The 25,286-nt window shown below is 44.2% G+C and overlaps 1 long non-coding RNA gene and 1 other non-coding gene across 3 annotated transcripts; one reads left to right on the top strand and one right to left on the bottom strand.

Annotated features, from left to right (window-relative positions):
• Window positions 1–6,793: 6,793 nt before the first annotated feature.
• On the bottom strand, window positions 6,794–24,340 carry LOC107970307 (uncharacterized). 2 transcript variants are annotated; one of them, XR_010156710.1, is made up of 3 exons: window positions 24,319–24,340; window positions 11,381–11,437; window positions 6,794–6,880 (listed from the first exon to the last, which is right to left on the bottom strand). It is a non-coding gene; the product is annotated as an uncharacterized LOC107970307 (long non-coding RNA). The 2 variants fall into 2 exon arrangements; XR_010156709.1 differs by lacking the exon at window positions 24,319–24,340 and adding an exon at window positions 23,264–23,286.
• Window positions 10,664–10,768, top strand: LOC112207066 (U6 spliceosomal RNA). The gene has a single exon (XR_002941544.1). It is a non-coding gene; the product is annotated as a U6 spliceosomal RNA (small nuclear RNA).
• Window positions 24,341–25,286: the final 946 nt, after the last annotated feature.

The raw sequence follows: 25,286 nt of genomic DNA, 5'->3' as shown, positions 1-25,286 counted from the left end.
GATTAAGTAAGTTATGAATATGTGAGAGCAAGAAATCTAAGAACCAGAGCCTTGATGGTGCCAGGCCTCCCAAAATCAGCAGGTGAATTCTGCTGAATGTCGGCTGCACATGGCTCCAGCAGGCTCAGCACCAGAACGGTGGGTCCTTACGCTGCTGCACCCCCATTAGCAAGCTTCAGCTCTGGTCACCTGTCTAATTCAGTCCTGCTGTCCGCTGGCCTCGTTGGACTACTCATTATTTTTTGTTTGTTTGTTTGGAATTGAAGTCTCACTCTGTCGCCCAGGCTGGAGTGCAGTGGCATGATCTCAGCTCACTGCAACCTCCACCTCCAGGGTTCATGTGATTCTCCTGCCTCAGCCTCCCAAGTAGCTGGGATTATAGGCGCCTGCCACCACGTCCAGCTAATTTTTGTATTTTTGGTAGAGACAAGGTTTCACAGTGTTGGTCAGGCTGATCTCGAACTCCTGACCTCAAGTGATCTGCCCACCTGGCTTCCAAAGTGCTGGGATTACAGGCGTGAACCACCGCATCCGGCTGATTACTCATTGTTTTTGCTCCAGCAAAACTTGGACTTCCCCATGGCCTATCATAGCCTCTCCAGCTCCAACTCTGTCTTATGACTTGCCTAATACAGCTCTCACAACTTACTAGCAAATAATCCCTTTGTGTTTCTCTGTCTAAATTGCCAAAAGAGAAAAATCTAATTGGCCCTGGTACCTTCTTAAGCCAGATCACACAGGTCCCATGTCACTGACCAAGCTAAGGGACTGGTTGCTGTGGCACATAACATCAATGCCCACACCCCTTGGAGCCCTATATGTTTGCAAACTCACAAGCTCTGGTGTGCTTGCAACCCCAGCAGCTAGCCCCTGACTTCCTTGGCCAGAGGGCTGTACCTCTCTCAGCCTATCAGAGCCACCTTGCCAGAAGTGGCTCTCTAACTGGGGACATATGCCCCCTGGGGTGCTTGGTAACATGCTGGAGCACCAACATGATGTTTTCTTGGACTATTCATTCTATTGAAAGGTTTTTTTTTTTGGAAAGAGGAATTCTTAACTTTTTTTTTCTTTTTTCTTTTTCTTTTTTTTTTTTTTTGAGATGGAGTCCCACTCTGTCACCCAGGCTGGAGTGTAGTGGCACGATCCTGGCTCACTACATCCTCCACCTCCCAGGTTCAAGCGATTCTCCCGTTTCAGCCTCCCAAATAGCTGGGATTACAGGCACCCGCCACCACGCCTGCCTAATTTTTGTATTTTTAGTAGAGATTGGGGGGGTTCACCGTATTGGTCAGGCTGATCTCGAACTCCTGAGCTAAAGTGATCTGCTCGCCTTGGCCTCCCAAAGTGCTGGGATTATAGGTGTGAACCACTGCACTCGGCCAATTTTTAATATTTTTAATAAGAATTATATACAGGAAGCTGCCAGGCTCTAATTTCAAGGAGTGCATATTAGCTCTTCTCCATGTAAAGGGTCTTTCTCTTTTCCCTGTTTAGTGGAGAAATTTTGAATGTGGAAAATATAACGTATGCATACAAATATATGAAATAAAACCCATGAAAAAAAGAAAATATATACACGAAGATCAGAATAGTGGTCTCTTTCACCCTGAAGAGTGGGAAACGAAGTGAGGAAGGAGCATATAGAGAGATGTAAGTTTTAAGTAATTTTTTAGTTCTCGGGTGGGGTGGTGGATACATAGGAATTCATCATACTTTTTGTTTTGTTTTTGAGACAGTCTCAGTGTTGCCTAGGCTGGAGTGCAGTGGTGTGATCGTGGCTCACTGCAGCCTTGACCTCTTGAGCTCAACGGATCCTCCCATCTCAGCCTCCCACGTAGCTGGGACCACAGGCACACATCACCATGCCTGGCTAATTTTTTGTATTTTTTGTAGAGATGGGGCTCTCCCTATGTTGCCCAAGCTGATCACAAACTCCTGGGCTCAAGCAATCCTCTCACCTTGGCCTCCCAGAGAGCTGGAAATACAGGCATGAGCTACTGTGCCCAGTTCATCATACTACTAATAATAACTTAAAGAAATTAAAGAAAGCCATGTGCTGGCCAGGCACGGTGGCTCACACCTGTAATCCCCGTACTTTGGGAGGCCAAGGCAGGCGGATCATGAGGTCAAGAGATTAAGACCATCCTGGCTAACGTGGTGAAAGCCTATCTCTAGTAAAAATACAAAATTAGCCAGACATGGTGGTGTGTGCCTGTAATCCCAGCTACTCGGGAGGCTGAGGCAGGAGAATCGCTTGAACCTGGGAGGCGGAGGTTGCGGTGAACTGAGATTGCACCACCGCACTCCAGCCTGGTGACAGAGTGAGACTCTGTCTCAAAAAAAAAAAAAAAAGAAAAGAAAAGAAAAGAAAAGTAAAGAAAGCCATGTGTTGACTAATAATAATGAGAGTATTATGAATCAAGGATTACAATTAATCCGATTTTGAACATGGACAGTAAAAAAAGAAATCCCCACAGCAGGTAGAGAGGGAGATATTTACGAGTTAAGAATCCTGCCCAAGGAGCCTCAAATCTAACAAGCCTGTTCCCACAGCAGGCCTGGCAGTGAAATCAGCTGGGAAGGTGGTATCCACAGCCCCTCAGTCACTCTCCCTTGCAGTTAGGGTCTAGGCTGCACTTGGAAAGAGCCTCATCTCCCGTCCCCAGCTCCCCAGTCGCTAGTCCAAAGAGAACACTGAGTTCTCCACTGGGTTTTCAAAGGAAAGGCAAAGGAGGATAAAACATTAACAGGTTCTTGTTAGTATAGGTTCTTGTTAGACTTTCAATTTACAAGGAATTTTAGAGAAATGCCTCAAGCTGAACCTGTAATAGCCAGGTGGGAACTTGGGCAGATGGTAGCAATTTCTCAAGGTTCATTCCAAAACACTGCTGCAGATCCTTCCTATGGTCACTGTTTAAACACATATCCTGTCCAGTCTTTCTTGTAACCATCCCTTGAGTCATTTCTTTCCTCTCCATCCCCACAGCCATGACTTAAGTACAATTCTTTATTCCTTCTAGCCTGCAGCACAACAATAGCCTTCCAAATCTCTCAAATCCCTCCAATCTCCACAGTCTGATCCTGTCACTTAAGGTACTTCAATGCTCCTCACCTTGCCTTAAAGATGATAGCCCAACTCCTTGGTACAGCACTGTGACCCTCAGCGTCTGGGTGTCCCAGCCCTGTCACCATCACAACCCTGTCTGCCCATATCTCCTCCATGCAGAACTAACATTGGAAACACCCCCCAAACTCACAATGCCTTTTCACACCTCTATGCTCTTTCTGGCTGCAAGGACAGTCACTCTGGTCTCTCCCTGCTTAGGCATGACTCACCTTTCTAGATTAAGTTCAAATATCACTCCTCCAGAACGTCTCTCAAGGTAAAGGCTAGCCCATGCATCTCACTGAATTGTAATCAATGGTTGGCTTCTCCGTTCCATATCTTCCCCACTACTCCCATTAAAGTTGAAATTCCTTGCATGCAGGGACTGTATTTTTCATCCTTATGTCTCTATTCCCTTTATCTCAAATTTCTTTTTTTTTTTTTTTTTTTGAGATGCAGTCTCACTCCATCTCCCAAGTTGGAGTGCAGTGGCATGGCACAATCTCGGCTCACTGCAACCTCCACCTCCTGGGTTTGAGCTATTCTCCTACCTCAGCCTCCTAGGTAGGGATTACAGGTGCACACCACCACACTCAGCTAATTTTCGTATTTTTAGTAGAAATGGGTTTTCACCATGTGGGCAAGTCTCGTCTCAAACTCCTGACCTCAGGTCATCCACCCCCTTCTGCCTCCCAAAGTGCTAGGATTATAGGCATGAGCCACTGCACCCAGCCTATCTCAAATTTCTTTCTGTGACTTAGAACCTGGCACATAATATGAGTTCAATACATGCTTGATGAATTAATAATTAGCTAAATATATAAGTCATATTCAAACTTTGTATTTCACACTCTTGGACTGGTAAGAGACAGAGTATAGTTAAGCCCGTGATGAGTATAATTGTATGAATTAAAGTACACATGTATACTGAGGGCTCATTTCACGTGTGAGTCTCTGAAAATGTTTGCGACTACAACTTAAACCAAGACAACCTAAGGATTTCGAGAAGCAGTAAGAGTATCCAGAGAAAATAGTAACTTAGATGCAGCCAATACAAGCTCAAGACTGAGAGTCTGCAAATCTAGATTCCAGCCTCTGCTCTGCCACATTCTTGAGTGACCTGGAGAAGTCACTTTAACCCTGGGTCTTCCTGTGCTCATCTGACACAGAGGGCATGGGAGCCCGGAGCCCAGCCCTCCTGTGACCCTGTCAAGCTACACTTCTCTGGAGGCGAAAGGCTGCTGGGCATTGAACACAGCTATCAGCCTGGGAGCTGGGCCGAGCCTCACCAGGGAACAGTGAGGGGCTCCCTGCTCCGACAGCACACAGGTGCACACACACGCCTGCTCATCAGGTCCCCGGCTGACCCCTTTACACACACCATCTCCTGCTTCTGCAACAATGCCGTGCAATAGCAACTATCACCAGCCACATTCTACAGGTGAGAAAGCTGAGCTTCATCCACAGTTCCTCAGTAGCAGGAGTAGGATTGGAACCCAAGTGTGTTAGCTAAAAGCCCACACATTTATCCAAGATACCATATTGACACTGTTTAAAGTGACAAACGATCACTTTATGTAGAATGCACCCAGGGAGTTGAACTGATGGAGTCTGCATTCTTGTCACAGAGTCCACTCTCCCCTTCACATCTCCCCCTTAGACCCAACACAGGACTGCTGGGTTCCTCTGCTAGTCCCAGGTGAGATACTCCCTCACCTTCCAGCAGCAGGTAACAAGGACCAGGAGGCACCAGAGACAAACCCAGCTCCTCACTGCAGCCAGCAAGGGAATATGGCCTCTCAGAGCAGCTGGGATTCTAGCCAGCTGAAATTAAACTGTGCAGCGACAGCAGTCAGAGATAACTCATGTTAAAGGTATCAATGATGGCTCCAGCAACTGGTGGTCTCTGCTGCCCCCTAGATGTCTGTTTCCTCCAACAGGCCTCAGATTAATTTAAAACCAAGTGCTTGGTGTAATATTGCATAGTAACACTCTTTTCCTGCTTCATCAATCATGCATTTATCCTACCTTTCCTGTGTGGACTGTAAGTAGTTGGCAAGGCAATGCTCTTCTTAAGAATTGCAGCAAATAGGAGAACAAGTGATAGAGGAGTCACCGTCTTGCAACCCTTAATGACATAATGAGTCTAGGTAGCCATCATCAATGGATGCTAACACAATTAGATGAAAGACGAATGGAGAACTTTATAATAGATGGATCTGACTGAAACACCTAAGCCCACTTATCAATCTGTGCATCTATGCATGGGACATTATTGCCTTCTCATATAATACGGTGTACAATATAGGTTCATCTGTGAAGACCTCTGTCCACCCCCCAAAAAATAAACTGAATCCAATCAAACCTCTAGATTTTACTGCCAGTTTAGAGAAAATAAGAGGTTAGTCAGGGTTTCTTAGCCTCTGCATTATTGACATTTTGGATAACCACCAAAAGGATAGTAAAAACCAGTCTAATGGTGAAATGAAATAATAAAAAATAGTTAATCCAAAAGAAAGCAAAAAAAAAAGGAGAGGAAGGAAAACATAGACTTGATGGGACAAACAAAAAGCAAAAAGAAGAAAGTAGGTTTAGATGCAAACATATTAGTAATTCCATTAAATCTAAATGACAGCATTAAAAAAATTCTCAGCCTAGTTAAAAGCAACAAAGGGACATAGCTTAACTATAAAGATATAGAAAAGTTAAAAATAAAAGTACAGAAAGAAATGCATGCAAACACCAAAAGAAAGATGATATAGCTATATAATATCAGAAAAAGAACACCCTGAGGCAAGAAGCATTATTAGCGATAAAGAGAAACATTTCATAATCATGAAAGATCAATTCATTGGGAAGATGTAGTAAAACTGTATACTTATAACAACATAGCCAAGAAATATGTACAATAAAAATTGGCAAGACAAAAAGGAAAATATGCAATCTTAATATGAGATATTAATACAATACTCTTAGTAACGGATAGAACAAGCAGACAAAAATACCAATAAGGATATAGAAGATTTGAATAACACAATTAACAAACTTAGCCCCCTTAGCATATGTAGAATACTGCACCAAACAGCAGCAAAGTCTGTGTTCTTTTCAAATGCACATGGAGTATTTACCAAAATTGGCCACCACACACCCCACAGTCCTGGTGGCATGGGCACATTTTGTGCATAGTTGGTTGATATGGGAGACTGTACCTGACCCAACACGGGTCAATGAGTTTTTTCCCTAGATTTTTGGACTTGAATCTGATGGTTGAAGCTGGGAAAAATAAAGTTTGGGCACTTTTCCTCCCACCTTGAAAAGGGGATCCCAATGTTTTCTGAGTCTCTGTTTAGGTTATTCCCGAGGCATGCGTATTCTACCTTGGTTTTACAATGACATTCCAGAATCTTTAGCATGCATTTACTTTGGACTTTTTTTTACTGTGATAAAATATATATAACATAAAATGTACTAGGTTTAGCATTTAAGTGTACAGTGCAGTGGCACTAAGTACATTCGCATTGTTATGCAACCATCACACCATCCATCTCCAAAACCACAGGTTTCATCTTTTCATCTTCCAAGACTGCAGCTTTATCTCCATTGAACACCAACTCCACATTTCCCACTCCTTGTATCCTCTAGCAACCATCATTCTACTCCTAGACTATTTTGTGACTCAGTTTCTCTGTCACTTAAGAGAAGAGAGGCTCCATTGCTGACTGCAGGATTGCTTCTGTATATACAGGCCTTCTTGCATCTATAGGATTAGGTTTACTGCAGGGAAAAAAGGTAAGAGAAATATACATCATATGGGTTTTTGGAGGAAGAAAAGAGGCGACAGCATAAAATGGATGAGGTTTTCGTGTTGGGTGTCCTGCACACAGGACTCAGCAGCCCTGCCATGTATCTATCTGCCCAACTCTTTCCCATGGAGTTCATCTTGTGGGCCACTTCCAAATTATAGATCCACAGGCAAGTTTCACAGCTCTGTCGCTGTCACCTGTGGCAAGCTTCTCATAGTGCCTCTGTGGCTTAATATCATGAGCCCCTCCATTGTGAGCATTCTGTTTAGGGTCCTGCACCATCACAGCCTGGCAATGAGCTTCAGATGTTTTGCCATAACCTTAGATTTAAGTCATCAAGCAGCAGGACCAAGACCTATCATGCATTTACTTTTGTTTTTGGCTTAATTTGAGTTGGTTTTTTTCCTTGTACAAAAAGAATCTCTGTACACAGACTCCTATTAATTTTTTTAATTAATAGTTTTATTTTTCAGAGCAGTTTTAGCTTTACAAAAAATTGAGAAGAAAGTAAGATGTTCACACACACACAGCTTCCCAATTATTAATGTCTCACACTAGTGAGGTACATTTGTTAAAATCAATGAACCTATGTTGACATGTCATTATCACTGTAGTTTACTTCAGGGTTCCCTCTTAGTATGGTATATTTTATGGGTTTTGACAAATATATGATAATATGTATCCACCATTATAGTATCAGACAGAGTATTTTCACTGCCCTAAAAATCCTCTGTGCTTTGCCTGTTCATCTACCCCTCACCAAACACCCAGAAATCTTTTTTTTTTTACTGTCTCCATTGCTCTGCCTTTTCCAGAATGTCATATATTTGGAATTATATGTTATGTAGCCTTTTCAGATGGACTAGTGATATGGTTTGGCTGTGTCCCCACCCAAATCTCATCTTGAATTGTAGCTCCCACAATTCCCACATGTTGTGGGAGGGACCCAGTGGGAGGTAATTGAATCATGGGGAAAAATGATTTGAGCCTCTATCATCACAAACAACCCATTCTATCTCTAATAATGACTTTTGCAGGTCTTTGCAGTGCTGTTCTCATGATAGTGAATCAGTCTCACAAGATCCAATGGTTTTAAAAATGGGAGTTTCCCCGCACAAGGTCTCTCTTGTCTGCTGCCATATAAGACGTGCCTTCACCTTCTGCAATGATTGTGAGGCCTCCCCAGCCATGTGAAACTGTGAGTCCATTAAACCTCTTTTTCTTTATAAATTACCCAGTCTCAGACATGTCTTTTTCAGCAGCATGAAAATGGACTAATACAACTTATTTCACTTAGTAATATGTATTTAAGTTTCTTCAATGTCCTTTCATAACTTGATGGCTCCTTCCTTTCTTGCTTTCTTTTTTTTAATTTTAACTATACAATAAAGCACTAAGCTAAAGAAATTAAACTATGGAATATCTATCTGCTGGCTGGTGGGGAAAATGTGAGGAGCCTGGAGCTTCCTGGAAACACACAATTTCCTCCACAATCTTCGCTGACCTTCCCTTGAGTTATCCCTCTTCCTTTTTAACATTCCTCTTGATTTGAGCCTCTATCATCACAAACAACCTCATTCTAACTCTAATAATGATTTTTGCCTTAAAGTATTATGTCTGATTTTAATATAGTTACGCCAGCTTCCTTCTCATAATGTTCACATAGTATATCTTTTTCCATCATTTTATTTTCAACCTTTCTATATCTGTATCTTTATGCATCATTCTGTTAATATATATCAATCCATCAGTGACTGATTCTCTGATTCCCTAATGTTAAAGCAATTTCCTTTTTTTTTTTTTTTTCTTTTTGAGACAGGGTCTTGCTCTGTCACCCAGGCTGGAGTGCAGTGGCACGATGATGTCTCACTGCAGCCTGAATGTCCCAGGCTCAAGTGATCCTCCCACCTCAGCCTCCCAAGTAGCTGGGATTACAGGCACACATTACCATACCAGGTTAATTTTTTTTAATTTTTTGTATAGACAGAGTCTCACTATGTTGCCCAGCTGGTCTCAAACTCCTGGCCTCAAGCGATCCTCCCACCTTCACCTCAAAGTGCTGGAATTACAGGCGTGAGTCACCACACGTGGTCAATCTACTATTCTTGACCTCAGCTATTGGCTGTGATATATTATCATATATAGAGAGCTGGATTTGGTTTGCTGCTGTTTTCTTCAGAAGAGAAAGCAGGATGTTGCTCAGCCTGGGAGGGCCGTGCCCTCGGTTGAGTTAGCTCTCTGCAACTGAAACAAACTCTAAAGGATTTGAGACCTGGAAACTTTCTGCTAATCCCACCTCCCAAAGTTGGGGCAGTTCACATCCAATGACTGATAGAAGCAAGGTATAAAGACACAGACATTTTGGCTTAATCTAGCATCTCTGATGGGCCGTGTATGGTCCAGAACATCCCACAGGAATGGCCAAAGCTTTGTCACAATTGCATCACATTTTGACTTTTTCCTCTGCCCAAGACTGCTTCCTCCTCCTCTCATCCACAGATGTTGATTCCTAATAAATACTCTGTACACCAAGCACAATCTCAGCATCTACTCCTGGAAAACCAGCAACAAGGTCAGCAGGGCTGGCTAGCTTCATGGGCAGCAACCTATGCAGTCATAAGGGCCCTGCTCCAAGAGGGGCCCCATGCTTAGGTTAATACTCTTGTCAACTAACGAGTGGTGAGGTTCATAAATTTTGAAATAAGAGGTTTATTTCTCATGAAGTGTTGCAATCTGCAAGGTGGCCATTCCTACAGGCTGGGAAGTGTAGCCTGTGACAGAAGTCAGAAACAGGTACTTCGAGGCAGGGATGGATAAAACAGGAATGTATAATGAATGGCTTGGCTAAGTATACATATTTAGTACACAATAGGAGGAGTCATGAATATTTATGAAAAGAGAAACATGCACATGTGCAATTGGGCTTCATGCCTCTTCATGCGTCACATGTTCAAAAAATGATGATGCTTGCATGATCCAAGGGTGGAGTTTTTGGCCCTCTGACATCAAAAGGTGAAACAGAGAACACAAAAACCTTCAACGTGCATCTTCTGCAAACTGCTGAGAACCACTCTGTGGTCAGTGATCTCTTACCAGGAAGGAATGCTGGTTAGTTGCTGTGTTAAAACCACAAAAAGGCCAGGCATGGTGGCTCACACCTGTAATCCCAGCACTTTGGGAGGCTGAGGCAGGTGAATCACGAGGTCAGGAGATCTTCAAAACCATCCTGGCTAACACGGTGAAACCCCGTCTCTACTAAAAATACAAAAAAAATTAGCCGGGCTTGGTGGCGGGTGCCTGTAGTCCCAGCTACTCAGGAGGCTGAGGTAGGAGAATGGCGTGAACCTGGGAGATGGAGCTTGCAGTGAGCCAAGATCACGCCACTGCACTCCAGCCTGGGCAACAGAGCGAGACTCCGTCTCAAAAAAAAAAAAAACACACACAAAAAGGAAGGGGGAGTCCAGTCATGGCCTCAGATGACTGGCTAAAGGCAATGAAGTAGAGTCATCTGTATCTTGTTCCCCAGGGCTGATTTCCGTGTACTCCTTAGGAAAAATTTCTGGTTAAAGATGAATAAGGATAGGGCATATTGAGGTGTATCTGACCTCCCATCCCCTTATGGCTGGGAACTCAGTTTTTAAGTTTCCTCTGGGGTCCACTTGGCTGAGAGGCACTCCATTCAGTCGGTTGGGAGGCCTAGGATTTTATTTTTATTTCTTACTCTGCTGTCATCATCTTGAAAATATAAATTTTGGTGCTCACTTCAGCAGTACATATACTAAAATTGGAACGATACAGAGAAGATTAGCATAGCCCCTTTTTAAAAATATATATATATATATAAATTTTGATGGCTTTAGAAATGATTTGCAGAGAAGTGAGTCAGAAAAATCTTATGACCAATCAAGATTTCACATTAATAAAGTATTATTATCCATCGTATTATATAAATTGGTGAAACAAAAAATGGTACATTTTTGCAATTTGTAGGTTTAGTCATTACTCATATATCACTATTATCCCTATGACATTTTATAAAAATTGTTTTTTTAAAAAAAGCTTTATATTTTAGGGGTTTGTTCGTTTGTTTGTTTTGAGACAGAGTCTCACTCTGTTGCCCAGGATGGAGTGCAGTGGCACGATCTTGGCTCACTTCAATCCCCACCTCCCAGGTTCAAGCGATTCTTGCCTCCCAAGTAGCTGAGAATACAGGCGCCCCACCACCGTGCCCGGCTAATTTTTGTCTTTTTAGTAGAGACAGGGTTTCACCATGTTGGCCAGGCTGGTCTTGAACTCCTGACCTCAAGTGATCCGCCCACCTTAGCCTCCCAAAGTGCTGGGATTACAGGCGTGAGCCACCACGCAGGCTTTATATTTTAGTATTTTAATTACAGTTTTTTTCCTGGATTTTTAACAAGATAAGCACATTTTCATTTTGCACCCAGCCCTATAAATTATGCAAATTACATACCCAGCAGGGAGGATAGGTTCCTGTGAAGATGATTGTCCCTGGTTGTCCTGTAGGAGTCTAGGAGAGAAGAGTGACACTTTAAGCTATTATCTGTTATTTGCAACTTCATGTGACTGACTTTCAGATACTTTGATGAAAGAAGACTTTTAAATGTGTGAAAAAGATCTCCTCAGGGCACTGCACACAAGGAAAACAGGGAGACTACCATCAAGGTGGGAAAGGGTGATACAACAGGGCCAGGGGCCTGATGATAAACTCCAGATTTCACCCAGAGTTAGGCTTTGTTAGAATCCTGTTCCTAACAGGACACAAATCACACAGTGAACTATTAAAAATGAGAGCAAAGCACACAGCACAACTATTAAAAACTAAAAATTAAGCTGTCATTTATATGAGTCATTAACAAAACTCCCTTATCACCAGAAGTATGCTAACACCATATATAAAACTGAACATGTGGGGACATCATTCAACCTCTTGTTTAAAACTGGCTTTGAATGGCCCAACTCTAGAGAATTAGAATGCTTTTTATTATCTGGGGTCCTCTGGAGAGAGATCAACTTCTCAGAGTTCTAAATAGAGAAAATTATCTGGGGTTAATTAAAGTATGCCAATACTGTCATTTTCCATGTGGGGTGGAAAGAACTAATGTGTAGTTAGGATATCAGCAAAAGGCTAGTAGAAACACGAAGTCACTGGTAAATTGAATGCACAACTCCTGGGAAGTGATCAAAACGCAACTGTTTTGTATATCCTGCTACTTGTCTGTTTGTTATTTCTATTATATGTCTATGGCCACCTATACAAAAAGTGAGGGCCCTATTTTCATGTGAAAGGAACCGCCACAGTTAGGAACACTCTAACTAAGGGTAGTGGAGTAAACCAAGCCACTCCTGTTCTAAACAGATTTTAGATTCAGAAAGAATCTCTCTCTCTCTCTCTCTTTTTTTTTTTTTTTGAGAGATAGGATCTAGCTATGTTGGTCAGGTTGGTCTTAAACTCCTGGCCTCAGGCAATCCTTCCTTGCCTCCCAAAGTACTAGGATTATAGGCGTGAGCCACCACGTGCCCAGCCAGATTCAAAAAGAATCTATTGAATAGGGGGGAAACTAAGTAATTCAAGAGACTTTGTCTGTAGCATTTTGACTATATCTTCTCAGTAAGGACAAAACGAACTATAAACAAACATTGAACCCTAACCTAGTTGGTAGTTGTAATTTTCATGGTAGTATGGGTTTGTGATTCTAAAACTACTTTCTGTGTATTCTTGAATTAAATAAATAAATAAATATATTCAGAAGGATGAAAGCAATATCTCTCACTGTTGGAGAAGAGAATTACAAATATGGAAAGAGGGAAGGTTAAAATAAATCACATTGTGGTCATTTGGAATTGGAGGCCAATTTAAATTCAAGTGGCAGGGTATAATTTTTTTTTTTTTTTTTTTTTTTTTTTTTTTTAGCTAGTCTCTGTCACCCAGGCTGGAGTGCAGTGGTGCAAACTCAGGTCACTGCAACCTCCACCTCCCGGGTTCATGCAATTCTCCTGCCTCAGCCTCCTGAGTAGCTGGGACTACAGGCATGTGCCACCACGCCCAACTAATTTTTTGTATTTTTAATAGAGACGGGGTTTCACCATGTTGGCCAGGCTGGTCTCGAACTCCTGGCCTCAAATGATTCACCCACCTGGACCTCCCAAAGTGCTAGGATTACAAGTGTGAGCCACCACACCCAGCTGGGTATAATTTTTTTTTTTTTTTGAGACAGTTTCGCTCTTGCTGCCCAGGCTAGAGAGTGCAATGGCACGATCTCGGCTCACCGCAACCTCCACCTCTGGGGTTCAAGCAATTCTCCTGCCTCAGCCTCCCAAGTAGATGGGATTATAGGCACCTGCCACCACGCCTGGCTAATTTTTGTATTTTTAGTAGAGACAAGGTTTCACCATGCTGGTCAGGCTGGTCTCAAACTCCTGACCTCAGGTGGTCCACCCGCCTTGGCCTCCCAAAGTGCTGGGATTAAAGGAGAGGCTCTGCACCAGCGTGGGTATAATTTTTTATGAGTTAAAATTGTATTTTATTTATTTACTTTTATAAAGAGAGCATTATGTTTAGGATTTATGTACCTGGTTTTTTAAAAACTCATTTACCTAATTAATGAGAGAATGAGTGGGATGGTAAAGCTGGTTTCAAGAGAACTTGAGAGATTAAGTATTATAGGCACTGAATAAAAGATGTTAAAATAGAATTTTGGGGTGGTATACAAAACTGGTTAATGTTATACAGGGCAAGAAGACTATAACCTTTGGGATTTAGGGTTTTTGTTTATTTGTTTGGTTTTATTTTTTGTTTTAGTTTTTGTTGTTTTATTTTTTTTCCCTGAATGAAATTATTAGTAGCTATACTAGACAAAAATCTACATGTTAGTATGTAACATTATGGTCTTGGCCCCATTCAATAGTGAATAACAAATCAAATCAAGGTACATTCTCCTAAAGAATAAGAAAATTCATCCTGGCATGGTGGCTCACACCTGTAATCTCAGCACTTTGGGAGGCCTAGGTGAGCAGATCACCTGAGGTCAGGAGTTCGAGACCTGACCTGGCCAACATGATGAAACCCCATCTCTACTGAAAATACAAAAATTACCTGGGCATGGTGGCAGGCACCTGAAATCCCAGCTACTTGGGAGGCTGAGGCAGGAGAATCGCTGGAACCTGGGAGGCAGAGGTTGCGGTGAGCCGAGATCTTGCCACTGCACTCCAGCCTGGAGACTCCGCCAAAAAAAAAAAAAAGAATAAGAAAATTCTTGGCTGGGCCTGTTAGCTAGAGAGTGGACAGAGTGTCCTCTAATACAGAGAACAGAGATCTGTCTGCCTTGAGGCAGTAGAAGCAATTCCAGTAGCACTAAGCACCCAGATCTTGGTTTCTAAATACTATTCCCCACTAAAAAGAAAAAGAAGAAAAAAAAAAGGCTCCTTGAAGAAATGCTTAATTTCCCCCCACAAAAAAAGAAATGTTTAATTCCAGAACTAGGGCAGAAAAATTATAAGTGGAATCTGGAATAGCTTCATGTTCCAGGAAGTAAGGGGGTGCTCGAAGAATGATGAGGACACGGCAGAAGGGCACAGGAGCTGTCCTGAAGGGACTCTCCCTGGCAAAATCTGGGGCAATTTGAGCATCAAAATAAATAATAATAGTAATGCATTTAATCCATTGAGTAATATAGGAACCTATCTGCCCTTATTTATGTAAATGACTGGGAGATAATGGAAAACTCTTCCTAGCAGTCGTATACCAGCCAATAAAGGAAGAGGAAATATTATAATTTTTAAAAACACTATTTTATAATAATCATAGTAGTGGTTGGTTCAGGCAATGAATGTAAAACTAGTAGGTAAAAGTTTTTTGAGGAACAGAATATGTATATGTTCTCAAAGTAGTTCCCAAAAAATAATTGATTAATTTCAAAGGTATTTTAAAAATAGTAATTTTACAATGGAGAAAATGACAGCCACCACCTTCACTAAATTCTCGAAATTATCATCATCAGAAATGGGGCAAATCGATATCATGTGCCTCCTGATGTAATGTCCTGAGAAAGACATATCACTTCTATGATATTATTGCCAAAAATGCATAACTTCAATCTATTCATAAAGAAACATCAGACAAATCCAAATTGAGAGGCATTCTACAAACTAACTAGAGTGTGTTCTTCAAAAATGTCAAGGTCACAAATGACAAAATAAGGCTGAGGAACTGCCCTAGATTAAAGAAGACTAAACAGGCATAATGACTAAAGGCATTTCATGATCCTGTATTGGATCATTTACCTGAGAAAAAAATTATGAAGGTTATAAAAGATATTATTGGGAAAATTGATGATATTTGAATATCAATTAGATTAAATAATAGCAATATGCCAGTGTTAAATATTCTGACTTTCATACACCCTGAAGTACTTAGGAGTAAATGGGCACAATGTCTGCAACTGATTCTCAAGTGGTTCAGAAAAAATATACACACACAGGCACACAGCACATATATGCATATGTAATGGGGATATAATGCTATGTATATGCATATAATGGTGTGTATGTAGATGGATGGATGGATGGATGGTAGAATAATAAAGCAAAAATGAAGCAAAAGGTAAATAATTGGTGAATCTGGGTAAAAAATATGCAGGAGGGGTTTGGACTAGTCTTGCAATTTTTCCATAATTTTTGATAAATCTGAAGTTTATTTTTTTTTAAATCCTCCAAAAGACCCCCCAAAAGATTGGTGTCAACCTCCATCATATCAGTTCAGGGTGTGTAGTCTTAGGCAGACTGGTTTGGCCACACTTCCCAATCAACTAACAGGGAACAAGTGAGATGAGGCTAACGAGGCACCATCCTCCCCTTTGGATCATAGGCAGAAAGGACCAGAGTGGCAGGCGGCCCTCCAGCACATGAGGCTCATTTCTCAGTGGAATGGCCAGGGACAGCCCCAAGCCACAACAGACTCACCCCCACATACACACTAATACCTGTGGAGGGGAAGCCTGGTCTCCTCTGGCCCCTGGCACTTTCTATCCGGAGGCCCTGCTATCTAAGATGTGTTCTTAGTGACAGTGCTATGAACCTCGGACTTCCTGCAGGAGAACAGGGAGAAGAGGCCTCAGAACATTAGTTTGCAGCTGCAGCTCCCTCTCCTGCATGTTTTCATGAAGGAAAATACCTTTAGACATTAAACACCCAACGTTCAAAATCTTAGACACAAAGTTGGGAGAAAAGGGAATTAGTACTCATCAGATTTTTTGCTGAAAAATGAGAGATAGTTTTAGGGGGTGGGCCCAGTGGCTCACACATGTAATTCCAGCACTTTGGGAAGCCAAGGCAGGTGGATTGCTTGAGCTCAGGGGTTCAGCATCAGTCTGGGCAACATAGCAAAACCTGGCCTCTACAAAAAATTACAAAAAAAAAATTAGCTGGACATGGTGGTGTGTGCTTGTAGTCCCAGCTCCTCAGGAGTCTGAGGTGGAAGGATCATTGAGCCTAGGAGGTCAAGGTTGCAGTGAGATATAATCAAGCTATGATCGTGCCACTGCACTCCAGCCTGGGTAACAGAGTGATACCGTGTCTCAAAAAGAGAAAGAGAGAGAAAGGGAGAGTTTTAGGCTAATTTAAACAGAAAACATTTTTGAAAGATTATTTTATTGTTACAAGATGGACTGTGATTGATGTAAAAATACCAACAGACACAGTAAAAAGATATAATTCCTCTAAATATAACTAGAAGACACAAGAATTTCACAGCATGACCACAGCTGTACAATACAGGACGTTAGCCGTGTTCAGAGTCAAGTTCCTCCTGCCTTCGAGTGCCCAGGAAGCTGCCCTCCTGTCAACAGTACCCAGCCACAGGAATGAGAATCCTACTAGGTCCTCTGATAAGCTCATTTTGTCATTATTGCCTTTAATTCCCCAAGTGGCAATCCCCATCCTAAATGCTCTAGAAGGCTCGTTTCCATCCTGGCTAAAATATCCTGATGGACTGACATGATCCAACCAACTGCAAACTGAGAAATAACGTCTCCAACTTGCCCTGCGCACATTTTCTCCCTCCTCTCAGGAGCCAATGTGAGCCAGTCCCGCACATTCCAGAGCAAATAGTGTCTGGACTGAATCGATGGCTACTTGTAGGCCTCTCCAGGATCCAACCATCCCACGTAGGTCTTCTCGAAGTGCTGTCCACTCAGAGAAGATCTGGCTGAGGAAACAGACACACAGAGGCCACGCAGCCAGAACCACAGCCTAAATCAGCCCATAGGAACAAGGTGGGGAGACCACCACTACTGCCCCCTGCTGGACACTGGGCAAACTCCTTCGCGGAACTCACAAGCCCTGTGTGTCCCGGCACCCGCTCTCTTCTCTGGCCCCATCTCCCATCACCATCCTCATCTGACAGTCCACACTACAGCCACCGAAACTTCTCTCAGTTCCCAGCCAATTACTCAGTCATTTTGGAGCCCTCTCCCCTTCCTATCCTCTCTCCGTCTATCCATCCACCCTTACACTAATTGAACTCAGCTCTCAGGCCCCAGTTGATGACTTCCTCCCTTAGGGCCAGGCACAGTGGCTTACACCTGTAATCCCAGCACTTTGGGAGGCCAAGGCAGGTGGATCACTTAAGCTCAAGAGTTCAAGACCAGCCTGGGCAACATGGTGAAACCCCGTTTCTATGTAAAATACACAAAGTAGCCAGATGTGGTGGTGCACACCTGTAGTCCCAGCTACTCAGGAGGCTGAGGTGGGAGGATCATTTGAGCCCAGGAGGTCAAGGCCACAGTAAGCCATGATCACACCACTGCACTCCAGCTTGGGTAACAGAGAGTGACCCTGTCTCAAAAAAAAGACTTCCTGGCCATGCGTGGTGGCTCGTGCCTGTAATCCCAGCACTTTGGGAGGCCGAGGCAGGTGGATCACTTGAGGTCAGGAGTTTGAGACCACCCTGGCCAACATGGTGAAACCCCATCTCGACTAAAAATACAAAAAAAAAAAAAAGAGTCGTCCGTGTTTGCACGCACCTGTAATCCCAGCTACGCAGGAGGCTGAGGCAGGAGAATCACTTGAACCTAAGAAGCGGAGGTTGCAGTGAGCCAAGATTGCGCCACTGCACTCCAGCCTGAGTGACAGAGTGAGACTCCATCTCAAAAATAAAAAAAAATAAATTAAATGTAAAAAGACTTTCTCAGTGTATGTGGTATATCCAAGACAATAGAATATCATTCCACCTTAGAAAAGAAGGAAATCGGTTGGGCACAGTGCCTCATGCCTGTAATCCCAGCACCTTGGGAGGCCGAGGCAGGTGGATCACCTGAGGTTGGGAGTTCAAGGCCAGCCTGACCAACATGGAGAAACCCCGTCTCTACTAAACATACAAAATTAGCCAGGCGTGGTGGTGCATGCCTGTAATCCCAACTACTCAGGAGGCTGAGGCAGGAGAATTGCTTGAAACCAGGAGGCAGAGGTGGCAGTGAGCCAAGATTGCACCTTTGCACTCCAGCCTGGGCAACAAGAGCAAAACTCCATCTCAAAAAAAAAAGGAAGGAAGGAAGAAAGGAAATCCTGTCACGTGCCACAACATGGATGAAACTTGAGGATATTATGAGGATATTATGCTAAGTGAAATAACCCAAGACTCCCCAAATCTGGGTGAGGATCCTCAGTAATTTGTCTCCATAGCGCTTACCACAGTGAATTGCAATGGCCTGTTGCCCATTGTCTATGTCCTCTGTAAGGACAGTACAGTATCCTGTTCACGGTTGAAGCCTCAGTACCCAGCATTATGCCTGGCACGTTATGTGTGGTCACAAATAATGATAGATAGACAGATAGATACATAAATAGATGGGTCAGTTCATGAGGAACTCAGTATCAGACTCCAGAGGGCTTTGGGATCTGGAGTCATGACTGCCTGAGATCCAAAACAAGACATTTTGCCAGTTTTACTTGTTTATGCTGAAAAGCATCAAAGGCCTTTTGAGATAGAGGTTTCCTTTTCCATGGCTAAATTAGGGGTTTTCTTGCTTTGAAATAACAATACTGCTTTTTGCCACGTGGTGGAGCCAATACAACATCAAACGGGCCCTAGGAGGCGCCATTTTACCGTCATCACCTGCCTGGGCAGGACCACCCGCTATAGCTCACAGTGAAGAGCATGATTGTGGTGTAATAACTTTATTACTACAGGCTTATTTTTGTTGTTCAGGAAATCTTGGTGACCTTTAAAACTTCCCAAGACACACAAATCATTCCAGTTGCACAAAAGGATGGAGCGGGTTATTTTCTCTCCAATGAGAGCCTGTCAACCTGTTGGTGCAGAAATACATGTGCAGGCTGTGTTTAATTGTGAGTGGGGGTTGGGCGCGGTGGCTAACGCCTGTAATCCCAGCACTTTGGGAAGCCAAGGCGGGTGGATCACCTAAGGTCAAGAGTTCGAGACCAGCATCGCCATTATGGTGAAACCCTGTCTCTACTAAAAATACAAAATTAGCCGGGCGTGATGGCAGGCATCTGCAGTCCCAACTACTCGGGAGGCTGAGACAGCAGAATTGCTTGAATCCAGGAGGCAGAGGTTGCAGTGAGCTGAGATCATGCCACTGCACTCCAGCCTGGGTGACAGAGCGAGACTCCTTCTCAAAAAACATAAAAAGTGAAAATAAAAATAAAAATCGTGAGTGGGAATAGACTAGGAGAAGCCCCCAAATTATTGTATCTTCATAAAGCCACGCTCACACTTGGGAGGCTGAGGCAGGATAATTATTGAGGCCAGGAGTTCCAGACTAGCCTCGGCAATATAGCGAGACCCCATCTCTACACACACACACACATATACACACACAAATTAGCTTGGCATGGTGGTAAATGCCTGTAGTCCTAACTACTCAGGAGGCTGAGGTGGGAGGATCACTTGAGCCCAGGAAACGGAGGCTGCAGTGAGCTATGATCATGCCACTGTACTCCAGCCTGGGTGACAGAGCAAGGTCTTGTCTCTTAAAAATAAAAAATAAAAAGCCAAGTTCTTCTCCATCAGGGCCTGCTTCTGAAGAGTGGGCAAGCAGGACCATGGGCCTACAGTCCTGCTATCAGAAGAAGCTCTCATGGACCCTGGAACACCTGTGATGGAGCTCAGGAGCCTCTCCACCAGAGCTGCCTAGAGCTCTACTCCTTCCCCACCAGCCTGACCACCACACTCACCTCTTTCACCCTTCACTTCCAACCCCTCCAATTGCCCTTACAAGGTCCTATAGCAGCTAGTCCCTCCCCACCTCTCGGCCTCACCTCTGGCCTCTTCTGGCCCTTGACAAAGATTCTTTGCTTGACCAAACTTTAGTGAGCCTCCTGATCCTTTCCTAGGCCCATCTGTGCACTTCCTTGAAAAATTCAGTTTTAACGAGGACCCTGCTAAGTCAGTTTAGCTAGAACCCCTCAACACCTTGCTATCTGATCATCCCCAATATCTAACTGTGCTCCTCATCCTCCACCATCTAGGTGATGTCCAATGACCCTGTCCTGTCTTCAGCAAGACTCGGTTAGGGGGTTTAGCCAGAATCCCCCTTATTCTTTACGTTTCCTCATAGTAATTATCTGTCACTGACCCCCACTCTGCTTCTTGGCTATGCATTCCCACCTGGCCGTGCCATATTCAGAGTTGAGCCCAATCTCTATCCACCCCGCAAAACCCCATTGCAGTGGCCCCTATGCCTATTGCAACGGTCCTGAATAAAGCCTTCCTAATCATACCTCAACAAGTGCCACCGAATAATTTTTTCTTTTCTTTGACACCAATCTCACATTACTACCACCACCCTCCCCCAGGACCCTACTCCCAGAACACACCCAACCACCCCCATCCCTACATAGAATGCTCAGGGGGCCAAGGGGGCATCCAGGGACTTCATGGTTTCTAGCACTTTGTAGTCCACCGAAATGCCCCCAGGAGTGGCAATCAAGTGGAGAGGCTGGGCTGTGTGTTGATGGCCAGTCTGGTCCCAAGTAGACCCCATAGAGATGTCCTGGGCCCTTCATCCCCCCTCCACACCAGCACCAGCACCCACAACTTAGGGACAGACCAGTCAGCCCCAGAGAGAGAGAGAAAGAGAGAGAGGGAGGAGGGAGCAACAAGAAATGCTTGCACAGCTCTGTCCTGCAACATTCTTATCTTTCTCCTAGAGGAATTCAAGCATTAAACCCTGGGGGAGGAATCTTCTGGTTCTCTTGTAAAGGAGGGTACACTCCACCCCACCCTAAACTCAGACATTTGAAGCAATCCTAGTGGATAGTAAATCTGGGCTCCTCAAAGTTCTCAATTCAGGGACTCCTTTAGCATGACACAGGGCCCAGGGAGCATTTCCCTCACCCTAAATCAATGATTCTGACATCAAAGATGCCAACAAGTTTTCCCTGGGAATGCTTTGTGCCTATGACCCTTCGTTCAACAAACCTTTACCAAGCACCCACCAGGTGCCAGGCACTATGCCAGGATCACAAAGGTGAACAAGAAAGACATGGTGTCTCATTCAGAAATGGATGGGCTAGCGGGGAAATGGACACTAAATATTTGTAACACCAGGTGATACGCGCTCTCACAGAAGTTACATAAAACGTGCCAAGATGACAGCTCTAATTATTCACTATTGTGCTTTTCAGTTTATATTCAAGTCCACATTGCAGAATACATGTTAGAGAGCACTTATGTCTTGACATGACTTGCACTTTTGATCAGTCCATAGACTGCTTGAGTGGAAAGAAATTCCTCTAAGACACTCCCTTCTGAGTATGAGTCAGAAAGCTGAGGTCTCCCCAGCATAGCCGGGTCAGGGGCAGGGTGACAGGGCCTCCCGACACACGCAGCATCCAAGCAGACTGAGCAGAGCCTGCAGAGCGGGCAGCAGGATGGGACCTCTCCCGAGAGTCTGGAAGCCCCAGCTGGCTCCGGCCCTCTCTAGGGCTGCGGGACCCTCCCTTCTCTGGCCTCAGCTTCTTAGCTGCCTTGGTTAGACTGGACAGGAGGAGACAGCTCTGCCCTCCTTTCCACCTCTGAGCTTATGCTCTTGTGAGTCTCATTCTTGCCATGAAGAATTGAAGAATCCTTGTGCTCTGAGTCAGAAGCTATGTGGCCGCTTTGCTAAAATGTGACTCAGACACAGACTCAGCCCTGAGGCCCCTTTCATTATATTCCCTTATTTGGTCCCAGGCAGCATTTCCATATTCTCTCTGGGGAGCTGGTGGGCAGAGCCTTTCTGTGGGCCAAGGAGGAGCTCAGGTGCCAGACACTCAGACTCTGATGGCTCTGTAGCTAACTGGCCCATTCTCAGAGACTAACGCAAAGAAACGAATTTCCAGGATGTTCAACTATGTGGAGAAAACAAAAAAAAAGCAAAGAAAAAAATATTTTTAAAGAAAGAAAGAAGGCCAGGTGCAGTGGCTCACGCCTGTAATCCCAACACTTTGGGAGGCCGAGGCAGACAGATCACCTGAGGTCAGGAGTTCAAGACCAGCCTGGCCAACATGGTGAGTCAATACTAAAAATACAAAAATTAGCCAGGTGTGGTGGTGCACACCTGTAATCCCAGCTACTCAGGAGGTAGAGACAGGAGAATCACTTGAACCCAGGAGGTGGAGGTTGCAGTGAGCTGAGATCGTGTCACTGCACTCCATTCTGGGCAACAGACTCCGTCTCAAAAAAAAAAAAAAAAAAAAGAGAGGGAAGGAAGGGAGGGAGAGAGGGAAGAAGGAAGGAAGGGAGGGAGGGAGGGAGGGAGGGAGAGAGGGAAGAAGGAAAGAAGGAAGGAAGGAAGGCAAGAAGGAAGGAAAGAAGGAGGCTGGGCGCCATGGCTCACGCCTGTAATCCCAGCACTTTGGGAGGCCGAGGTGGGTGGATGATTTGAGGTCAGGAGTTCAAGACCAGCCTGGCCAACATGGTAAAACCCTGTCTCTACTAAAAATACAAAAATTAGCTGGGCCATAATGGTGCACACCTGTAATCCCAGCTACTAGGGAGGCTAAGGCAGGAGAATTGCTTGAGCCTGGAAGGTAGAGGTTGCGGTAAGCTGAGATCGCACCACTGCACTCCAGCCTGGCTGACAGAGTGAGACCCTGTCTAAAAAAAAAAAAAAGAAAAGGAAAGGAAAAGAAAGAAAAAGATGGGAAGAAACAAAGGAAGGAAAATAAACTACATTATATGGAGAATGATTTGGACACCATCAAACTTCCACTAGCTGTCCCTGAAAACCAAAATTAATATGCTAAAAAATTACTATCTCTAAGTCCATAGAAAAGCCTCCTCTGTATATACATCAAGAAGAGAGCAAAACGGGGAGGATAGGACATAACCCACCTCCCAGAGAGAGAAGCAGCCCGGCCAGTGGAAGTGTCCTGGTGATATTCCCCCAAGCACTGCTACATTTCCAAGTGGCCCCTGTGACTGGAAATTAGAAGCATAGGAGTTATTGACCTAGGTAGATTTTGAGGCAAAAAATCCACAAAGGTACAAGAAGAGGAAGGAGAGGAAGGAGCTGGTGAAGGAGACTGAGAAAGAACAGCCAGGAAGGTGGAAGAAAAACCAGGAGAAGGAGGTGTCCATGGAAGCAGAGGGAAGAAAGTAAGGGAATGGCAACAGTGGCAGTGGCAGCTGCTGGACAGAGTAAGAACTGAGAAGGTTTCCCTGGATTTCGAATCAAGGAAGTCATTGGGGACTGTGACCACTGCACTTCGCAGGGTGCTGACAAGTAAGGCTTAGAATGTTCATTTTCTCCCCCATTTGCTCTGCAAACCACGTTGCCCCTGTCTAGGACAGAGGTTCCCAAAAGCAGTTTTGCATTCAAATGCCAACTCCACTACCCACTGACTGTATAACCCTGGGTGACTCATTGAGTATCTTGGTGTCTCAGTTTTCTCATCTGTAAACATGGAAACAATGACAAGACCTATCTTATAGGGCTAGTCTGAGGATTAAATGAGTAAATATGTGCAAAGCATTTGATTTTTTTTTTTTTTAGATGGGGGTCTCTCTATGTTGTGCAGGCTGGTCTCAAACCCCTGGGCTCAAGTAGTCCTCTCACCTCTGCCTCCCATTGTGCCGTGCCTGGCCATTTGCAAAGCACCTGAGATGAGGATGTGTTCTCTCCAGGCTGCTCCAGCCAATGACAACACAGTAGAGGTACTGGGCTGGCCATTTCTGCCCAATGCAGACTTCTATTGGCCCAGCTTTGCCCCAGAATCCCCACTGGGTTGGCCAAGGCTTTCTCAGAGTGGCACTGCAGTCTATGGATCCTCCTACCACACCGCCTTTCCTTCCCCATCTCTTTTCATAGGTGTAAGGCTTACGTTATGGGCTGAAGGCTTTTCTGGACTACTCCTGTTCTCTCTCCCCTCCAGTTACACAGGACTTACCCCCAATAAGTCTCTCGCATGTCTAACTTCGTTTTGGCATTTGCTTCCCAGAGGACTCAAGTTGACACACTTGGTTAAACAGAATTCTCTGCTACAGGACTTGTCAGAGCCTTTAATATTAAAATATACACATTATAACTCATCAAGAGGGAAAAGTATAAAGCATTTCCCAAATTCATTTGATCACTAAAAACCAGATACTCACATCCACACATGCCACAGACCCTCTCATGAACATCTCATGAAACATGTTTTGCTGAGTAAAGTTTGTTAAACATTGAACTAGGCCAGCCGTGGTGGCTCACACCTGTAATCCCAGCACTTTGCGAGGCCAGGGCAGGCAGATCACTTGAGGTCAGGAGTTGGAGACCAGCCTGGCCAACATGGTGAAACCCCATCTCTACTAAAAATACAAAAATTAGCAGGGCATGGTGGCGCATGCCTGTAATCCCAGCTACTCAGGAGGCTAAGACACAAGAATCACTTGAATCCAGTGGGTAGAGGTTGCAGTGAGTCGAGATCACGCCACTGCACTCCAGCCTGGGCAACAGAGCAAGACTCTATCTCAAAACAACACCAAAAAACATTGAACTGAAGACCCCTAAAGTTCCATCCAACCCTGAGATTCTTTCATATGAATCTCAAAGTGTGAAACGCCTCAGTCGCCTAGGGCCTTATTCTACAGAAGGGAAGTCCAAAGGCTCGTTTGAATTGCATTAGCAACTCGAGCTATATTTGTAAGTCTCCTCCCATCTGAGAATTTCTTTGTCAGCACCATTTTCCCTATTCTACAGATGGAGAAATTGAGGTCTAGGAAGACCAAGACACTTGTCTCAGACCCACAGTTGAGGTCTTAGTTTGCCACTGAGTCACGGTCTGTGTGACACAAGGATGGAAAACCAAAGGGAGCCACAGCTGAGGGAAGGGAAATGAGAAGGGTATCTGAAATGTCGGCCCTGCAATAAGGT

The sequence above is a fragment of the Pan troglodytes genome, chromosome 1 (genome assembly GCF_028858775.2).
Source record: "Pan troglodytes isolate AG18354 chromosome 1, NHGRI_mPanTro3-v2.0_pri, whole genome shotgun sequence".
Taxonomy (NCBI): domain Eukaryota; kingdom Metazoa; phylum Chordata; class Mammalia; order Primates; family Hominidae; genus Pan; species Pan troglodytes.
The sequence above is the reverse complement of the archived record's forward strand: the minus strand, read 5'-3'. Positions and strand labels throughout refer to the sequence as shown.